Here is an 8,399-nt window from a genome sequence, read left to right as displayed (position 1 = left end):
ATTCTTTCCCCAGGAGAAGGGGAAGGACACAATTATTATCCAGAGTCAGCAGTGACTCACAGGCTCTTGGAGGGGGTTTTCCCAAGGGGGTCTCAACAGGAAAAGATTAAGGCTGATGTATCCAGGGAAGCCAGGAGAGGACCCAGTTGGAGAGAGATGGAAAGCTGAGTGTGAGGCAGTTCCCAGGAGAAGCTACCTCCCGGGTCCACCTTGGAGGCCCCTGGAGAGGTGGGAGATGCAGAGGGGAGGGTTCTCTAGGCTCCACCACCTGTCCTTGTTCAAGTTCGGCTTGTTCAAGCCTCACCTGGCTGATCATCACAAGCCTTGGTAGCTTACGGTTCTGCTGCTACATTTTTCACTGTAATTTAAATGCCTCTCCATTTGGGGGTTGACCACAGTACCTCGAGGGTCTAGCTCTGGTATGGAACGGGAGTTTAGGACTCAGTGTAGAAAGGAGTCTGATCACCACTGTCCCCATTCCTGTATTTGCTCCACCTGCGCCTCTTTCCGCCGCCCCCCCCTTGCCCCTTCCTGCCTCAGGGCCATTGCACAGCCTGTTCCCTCTGCCTGGGATGCTGTTCCTTTTGAAAAGCTCACTTCCTCTGGCTTCCTGGCCAAATGCCACCTCTGTAAGTACCCTCTTATAAATCAATAGCCACCTTCACACTCCCTCTCCTTGCTGTAATTTTTTAGTTTTGTTTATTGTCTAGCTTCCACCAGCTGCAGTATCAGCTCAGTGGGAACAAGCGTTTGTGGACAGATTCCCTACATAGATTCAGCACATAGTAGATGCTCAACAAACACTTCCTGAATGAACGAGCAAATCACAATTGCTGGCAGGGGAAGGAGAGCAGGGTATTGGGTCTAAGAAGTAGAAATCTCAACTTTGGGCTCAGTTGGCACAGAGACCACGTGGCCCAGAACTGGTACCAGTGGCTGTGTCTTGCCCCTTCCTGGAGGGTAGCCACCTGCTTCTAGGCCATCTGCTTCCCTCTGTACTGGTGGCCACAGCTGCACCAGCTCTCTCAGACTTGAGGGCCCACTCTAATCTCTGGGGTGCCCCCCTCCCTCCCTAGGGCTCCTCCCATGCTTTCTGGCTGCACCTTTATCCCCATGACCAGGCCCCTTGCTCGCACCTTTCCAGGCCCCATCTGCAAAGTTGGAATCAGAGAGAGGAATGGGGCATCTGAGCCAGCTCTCCATGGCAAATCAAAGTTTAAAAGATGCCACTTTTAACTATGCTTGAGCACAATGTACCCTGAGGCTTTTTGTGGTAAACAGTTCTCAATACACAGTTTCTTCATTAGTTATTATTTTCTTAAGCAGTGGCAAGGCAGGAGGCAGGGTCCTGCTCAGTCCACCATAAGTCAGCTGTCAAACCCTGGGATGAGTGGGGCTCTGGGCAGCTGCCTGCCTGGACCTGGGGGAGTGGGAGTAGCCTGAATGAAGCCAGAGCCATGACGTGCAGATTTCAGGAGGAAAGAAAGCAGGGGGAAGGGGGAGGGCCGCACTGGCAAAGACACCCCTTCCACCCCATGAGACATCCTTCCGGGGAGCCCCTCCATGGGATAATCAGGACTTTAGCAGAGGGGGAAAGAGAAGAGAATTATCACTTACTGAACAGTGACTGAGGTACCTTACATGTGGCAAGAACCCATTTTTCATAAATGACATGCAGATAAGACATAAAAAGCCCTAATTTGTAGCATGTGCCAATTTCCAAGGCATAAACACTCCCACCACAGCCAGTTTCAAGACACCAACTATGTGATACTTGGCTTGTAAAACTGCTAAAAATTTAAAAACCATTTCTGCGAGCCAGTAGGAACCAGCCCCGCTAGCCCCCCAGTATATACGATAGGATTCAAAACTTCTCTGCAAGGAGGCGTGATGCTTAGTTAATTTCATGTGTCAGCTTGACTATGCCACGTGTGCCCAGATATTTGGTCAAATGTTATCCTTGGTGTGTCTCTGAGGGTGTTTCTGGATGAGATTGGCATTTGAGTGAGTAGGCCAGTAAGCAGATTGCCCTCTCCAGTGTCAGTGGGCCTTGTCTAATCAGTTGAGGACCCGAATAGGACAAAAAGGCTGACCCTTCCATGAATAAGGCCTGACTGTCTTGAGCTGGGATATTGACCATTTCTCACCTTTGTACTGAAACTGAAACACTGGTTCTTCTGGGTCTTAAGCCTGCTGATTTTTGGACTGGAGCTTACACTATTGGCTCACCTGATTCTTTAGGCTTTTGGACTCAGACTTGAATTACACTATCAGCCCTCCTGGGTCTCCAGCTTGCTGGCTGGACATCATGAGTGCTGCCCACCTTCATTTTGTAGATAGATAGATATCTCCTATTGGTTCTGCTTCTCTGGAGAAACCTAGTTAATACAGAGGTAGTTGTGGTCACCAGCATAATGCCCCCAGCCCACCAGAGATGTCCATGTTCTAATCCCCAGAACCTATAAATATGTTACATCATGTGTTGATTAATTTTGTGTGTCAACTTCACAGGGCCCCAGTGCTCAGATATGTGGTTAAACATACTCTGGATGTTTCCGTGAGGGTTTTGGGATGAGATTAACATTTAAGCAGATGGACTTTGAATAAAGCAGATTGCCCTTCATAAAATAGGTAGGCCTTACCCATTTGAAAGCCTGAATAGGACAAAAGACTGAGCTCCCCTAGGAGAAAATTCTGCCTTCAGGCTTGAACTGCAACATCAGCTCTTCCCTGGGTCTCCAGCCAGGTGGTCCACTTCAGACTTTGTACTATCCAGTCTCCATTATCATAGCCAATGTCTTAAAATAAATCTCTTGATATATGTACCTACCCTGCATATATACATACACACACATCTGCCTCTCTGGAGAACTCTGGCAAGGGAGAAGACGGGAGAATTACGGTTGCAGATGGAATTAAGGTTGCTAATCAGGAGTCAAAGTCAGGGAGATTGTCCTGGATAATCCACAAGGGCACAATGGAACCACAAGAGGGGCAGGAGGGTCAGTGTCCAAGTGATGAGATGTGACAAGGACTTGACCAGCCATTGACAGCTTTGAGGATGTAGAGGGGCCACGAACCAAGGAACGCAGGCAACCTCCAGAAGGAGGAAAAGGCAGGAACAGGCTCTTTCCCAGAATCTCTAGAAGGGACACAGCCTTGCTGACACCTTGATTTTAGCCATGAGACCCATCTTCAACTTTGACCTCCAGAATTGTAAACTGATACATTGGTGGTGTTTTATGCCTCTAAATTTGTGGTCATCTGTTACAGCAGCTGTGGGAAACTAATCCCAATATGTTTTGTCCACAGTTAACTAGACGATGCTCCTAAAGCTCAGAGAAGCGGCCTGTCCAGGTTGCCATAGTGGTGAGCATCAAAGGGGTTTGAGCCCAAGGGGTATCTGATTCCAAAGCCCGAGTTCTTTGTTCTGTGTTCTGTCTCATAAGAAAAGCCACTCTTGAAATATAAATGCCCTTGGGGAGGTTACCAACTTAGTTCTACTTCAGCCTAAGTAACTGGAAAGTTTTCTTTTCAGAAAATAAACCATCACAAAAGGCAATGTCCAGGTGAAGGCACAGCTGAGGTTGCAAGAAAGACGGAACCTGCCCCTTCCTCAGGGTGGTGTGGCCCAAATGAAGCTGGATATGAAGACTCCCAGGTGGTCAGCGGAAACGTACAGACTTTAAGTCTATGAGGCCAAGGGGCGTTTCCAAGCTCTGCACCGAGAGGCTTGGGTATCGACCCCTCCCTGGAAGCCGGAGGTGTGGCCTGTGGTTTGAGGTAGAGAAAAGCAACCTCTTAAGGCCCACAGCTTCAAAAGAAATTACCTGTCCCAGGGCAAGGAGATGAGGAGGAGGCTGGTCTATTTTCCTGGAAGAGGTGAAATATGAGGAGATGCTGGCCGAGCACTTTCCAGAACGGATGAAAACCAAGCATCATCAGGTGCAGGAAGCCCGGTGAGTCCCATTCCCCAGGCCTTGGGTGCTTGTGCCCAAGACACGGGCACTAGATAGGAGAACGTGTATCTCTTGGGTCAAATGCCGCACCAAGCACTTAGGCTGGTTGCCAACGTTTGTTGAATGAATGAGTGATAGGGAACAAGATGGAAAATGAGGACGCCAACTTTAGACAAGACGCATTCACAGTCTCTATCCACCCTTCATCCCCGCCTTCTGAGGACCCCAGAACTGGTGGCCAGGAGAGGGCTTCCGGAGGTCCGAGGCAGGGATTAGGGCAAGGGTATCAAGCATCCTGGGTTTGTCTCGCCTGGGTCCAAGGAGCCCCCACACGGCCCAGCCCCCCAGCTGCAATTTTCTCCAGAATCACTCGTCTCCAGAGCCCCATATTCAAATAAGCACAGAAGTTGAGCGTGGGCTATATTTAGCAGAGTCAGAGGGAGACGATTGAGCAGAGTTGATCTGGAAGTCGGGCTCGAGGGACCGCGCCCCTCCCGCTGGATGTGCCTGGATAACGCTCCCAGGTGCCCTGAGAGCCCACGTTTGGGGGTCTGTGGGGGGAGAACCAGCATGATCCACAGCCTGCCTGGGCACCAGCGTTGTTTCTCCTTTGAGAGCTTTTACCGAGTCAGCACCACGCTTTTATGAGAAAAGATGGACTGGGCTGTGTTCTGGGGCTGACAGCCTGGCCAGGGAGCCATCCTGCTTGTGACCGAGGGCATTTGGCTCCGGCCTCTGGGCCGGTAACCTCTCGCTCCTGTTATTATCTTTAAAAGCAGCAGCAATCTGCCCCCTTGTGTATTAGTTTCCTGCAGTTGCTGTAATCAATTATCACAAACTGCATGGCTTAAAACAGCAGAAATTTTTTCCCTCACAGTTCTGGCGGTTAGAAGGCTGAGCTGAAGAAGGTGTTGGCAGGGCCACGCTCCCTCCAAAGGCTCTGGGGAGAAACTTCCCTGCCTGTCCCGGCTTCCTGTGTTGCACGCATGCTCGGCGTTCCGTGCTTTGTAGCTACGTCGCTCTAATCTCTGCTCCGTCTCCAGGTGGTCTTCTCCCCTGTGTGTATGTGTCCAAATTTCCCTGTTTCCTAAGGACTCTGGGCCCATCCTAATCCGATACGACCTCATCTTAATTACATCTATGAAGACTTTCCAGATAACATTCACAGGCACCGGGGTTGGACTTTGATACATCTGGGGTGGGGAGGAGCGTACTATTCAATCGTGACACCATCCATCTCCTTCTACCCAAGGACAGCATCACCCCCCACCCCCTTCTCCAGCAACCGTGGTGCAGAGAAGGCCCTCCAGGTGGAAGTCGAATATGTGGTTCAGCTGTGGGCTGGGTGCTGCTCTCATGAGCCTGACTGATCTCACCGGCCAGGTACCTGGAGGCAGCCCTCAGCCTTCACAGCCCACTTACTCAACACCCACCTCATCTCACTCGTTGCATCCTGGGTCTTACCTGCCTCACCTCCTTTCATCCTCAACTCCCCTGTGTGCTGGGATCATTTTCCTCGGATCACACAGGAGGAAACAGGAGTAAAACAAGGTGAGCCCCGTGGCAGCAGGTTGGGTGTCCAGAAGCCAGCCCGGGTCTGACTCGGCTCCTGTAAGAGCTGGAACCGGGGCTCTCACCCTCATTTCCCCTTCCAAGCTGGGGGACAGGGGGCTGTACAGGTGGAGCCTGGGGGGAGCAGAAGGGGCCTCTCCCTAGCACAGTCCTGACACAATCCCCCCCACCCCACCTCCACTTAAGGAAATGTTGTGACCACTTTAAAGGTTAACTAGACAAGATGCTGGAGGAAACAGTGTGACCATGGGGCAGAAAGAAGTTGAAATGTGGACCTTTTTCTCCTGAGACTTTACCCTGCCCTGGGCTCATCTCCCCAGACAATTCAGGAGGAACCTGTGGGGTTCTGGGGTGGGGGGACTTTGAGTCAGCCAAAGAGAGGGGGTGCGGCTGTGGTGCCAGGGCACAGGGGAGGCAAATTCGCCAGGCCCAGCCCCAGGTTAGAGGGTCCCTGATGACCAGGAGGAGAAACGGGAGTCAGGAGTGCCTCCCAGCCCTCTGCAGAGACCAGAGGAGACCCTGGCCCCTTGGCAGCCCTCCCACCTCCCCGGTTCTTGGCAAGCACACTGGTCAGTAGCCTCCCTGACTCTCCCTCCTGTCCTTGAACTCAGGATTCAGTCTGGGAGCCAGCTGAGGCCTGTGTGCGCTCTTGGCCCCAAGCCCAGGCTGGACCCAGTCTCTTCCCTCCTCATTCTGAGGCTTGGCAGCCTTCCGAGCCCTGTTCTGTAGGGAGGAGCTGCTCTGGGTCTGGAGACTGCAGGGGGTGGAAGCGGAGGGGGTGTAAGCCTTTAAATGAGGCCTCCTCCAGCACCCTCAACCTAGCCCAGACTCTGAGAACAAAGCTGAAGTTTGAGGGAGCAGAGCGGAGCCATCCAGGCATGATGGGGAGGCCCGTGGTTCATGTTGGATGCATATTAGAAACACCAAAGGAGGTTCTCAGGCCTGCCCATCACCCAGAGATTTTGGTTTAATTAGTCTGAGTGCATCCTGCATGTGAAGATGGCTAACACTCCCCACAGAGGACTGGGATGGGGCTTCACCACGCCTGTGGCCACTCCGTGCCTGTTTCAACAGGGGTGGGGTGAAGCAAAGGGTGGCCAGCTTCGGTTTTAGGGAGAAAGGGCCCCCTTAAAACTAGCATCTGGCCTTATATTGGGGTTGTAGTTTCTTCCCAGGGCCTGGCTTCTTTCTCCTGCCACTCACCTGCCCTTCCAGCTTCACCTTCCACCTCACATTAAGATTTTAAGAGAATTCAAATCTAGGCTCCCATACAAAAAACTCTCAAAACTTACAAAACTTAACAATAAGAAAGCAACTAGGGTTTAGAAATGGGCAAGAGACCTGATCAGACACCTCACCAAGAAGATATATACTGATGGCCAGTAAGCATATGAAAAGATGCTCCACATCCTATGTTATCAGGGGATTGCAACTAAGACCCTATTAATAATGAGTAAAACACCTACCCTACTCCAGTATTCTTGGCTGGGAAATCCCACAGACAGAGGAGCCTGGCGGGCTCACAGTCCATGGGGTCACAAAGAGTGGGACACTAAACAGCAACCCAGTTGGTCTAGACCAGTGGTTTGCAACGTGTGGCCATTATCTTGGTCAAGTTCCCAAGCCCTACCCCAGACAGATTGAATCAGAAACTCGGTAGGGTGAGAGCAGCCTGGGCTTTAATAAGCTCAGAGTCAGAGGACTCTGATGCTGCCAGAGTTTGAGAACCACTGGCTTAGAACAGGGTTTCTTACCTTGGTTCTGCCGACGTCCCAGGCCAATGGTTCGTTGCTGGGGCCTGTCCTGTGCACTGCAGGAGGCTAACACACATGTCTGTCCTCTCCCCACTGATTTCTGGTAGCAGGCCACTCCCCCAGCCCAGTTGTGACTGTCAAACATCTCCAGACAGTGCCGGTTGGCGTCTGGGGAGCTCATTGTCCCTGTTGAGAACTAGGGGAGCATCTCAAACATAGAATTATGCAAAACCATGAATACATCCTGTGACTTGGGCACGATGCTGGGCTATCCCTCTATTGGGTCATTTGATCCTCACTTTAAGGTAAATTGTGTCCATCTCACTGCTTACAAGCTGTGTGACCTTGGGCAAGTTACTTAAACTCTCTGTTGCCTCAGTCTTCTCAACTGTCAAATGGGGGATAATTCAGTTCACTTCAGTCGCACAGTCATGTCTACCTCTGCGACCCCATGGACTGCAGCACGCCAGGCTTCCCTGTCCATCACCAACTCCCAGAGCTTGCTCAAACCATGTCCACTGAGTCAGTGATGTGATCCAACCATCTCATTCTCTGTTGTCCCCTTCTCTTCCTGCCTTCAATCTTTCCCAGCATCAGGGTCTTTTCCATTAAGTCAGCTCTTTGCATCAGGTGGCCAGTTTTGGAGCTTCAGCTGGGGGATAACTGGTGCCTACCTAACAGGATGGCCAAGGACATAAAATGACAAATTGTATTCCAAACCCTCAGCATGGTGTCTGAAGCACAATAAATGCCCAGGAAATATCGGTCTTTTTTTCTAAACTGAAGTCTAGCTCATTTACAATACTATATTAGTTTCAAGTGTACAGCCAAATGATTCAGTTATGTATATTTAAGATTCTTTTCTATTACAGATTATGACAAGATGTTGTCATCTCTGTGCTGTACAGTAAATCCTTATTGTCTATTTTATGTATGTGTGCATGCTAAGTTGCTTTAGTCATGTCTGCTCTTTGTGACCCTATGAACCATAGCCCACCAGGCTCTTCTGTCTGTGGGAGTCTCTAAGAAGACTGGAGTGGGTTGCCATGCCCTCCTCCAGGGGATCTTCCCAACCCAGGGATCAAACCTGTGTCTCCTTTATGGGCAGGCAATT

This window comes from Bos mutus, chromosome 19 (assembly GCF_027580195.1).
Source record: "Bos mutus isolate GX-2022 chromosome 19, NWIPB_WYAK_1.1, whole genome shotgun sequence".
NCBI classification, from domain to species: domain Eukaryota; kingdom Metazoa; phylum Chordata; class Mammalia; order Artiodactyla; family Bovidae; genus Bos; species Bos mutus.
Note: the sequence above shows the minus strand (reverse complement) of the source record.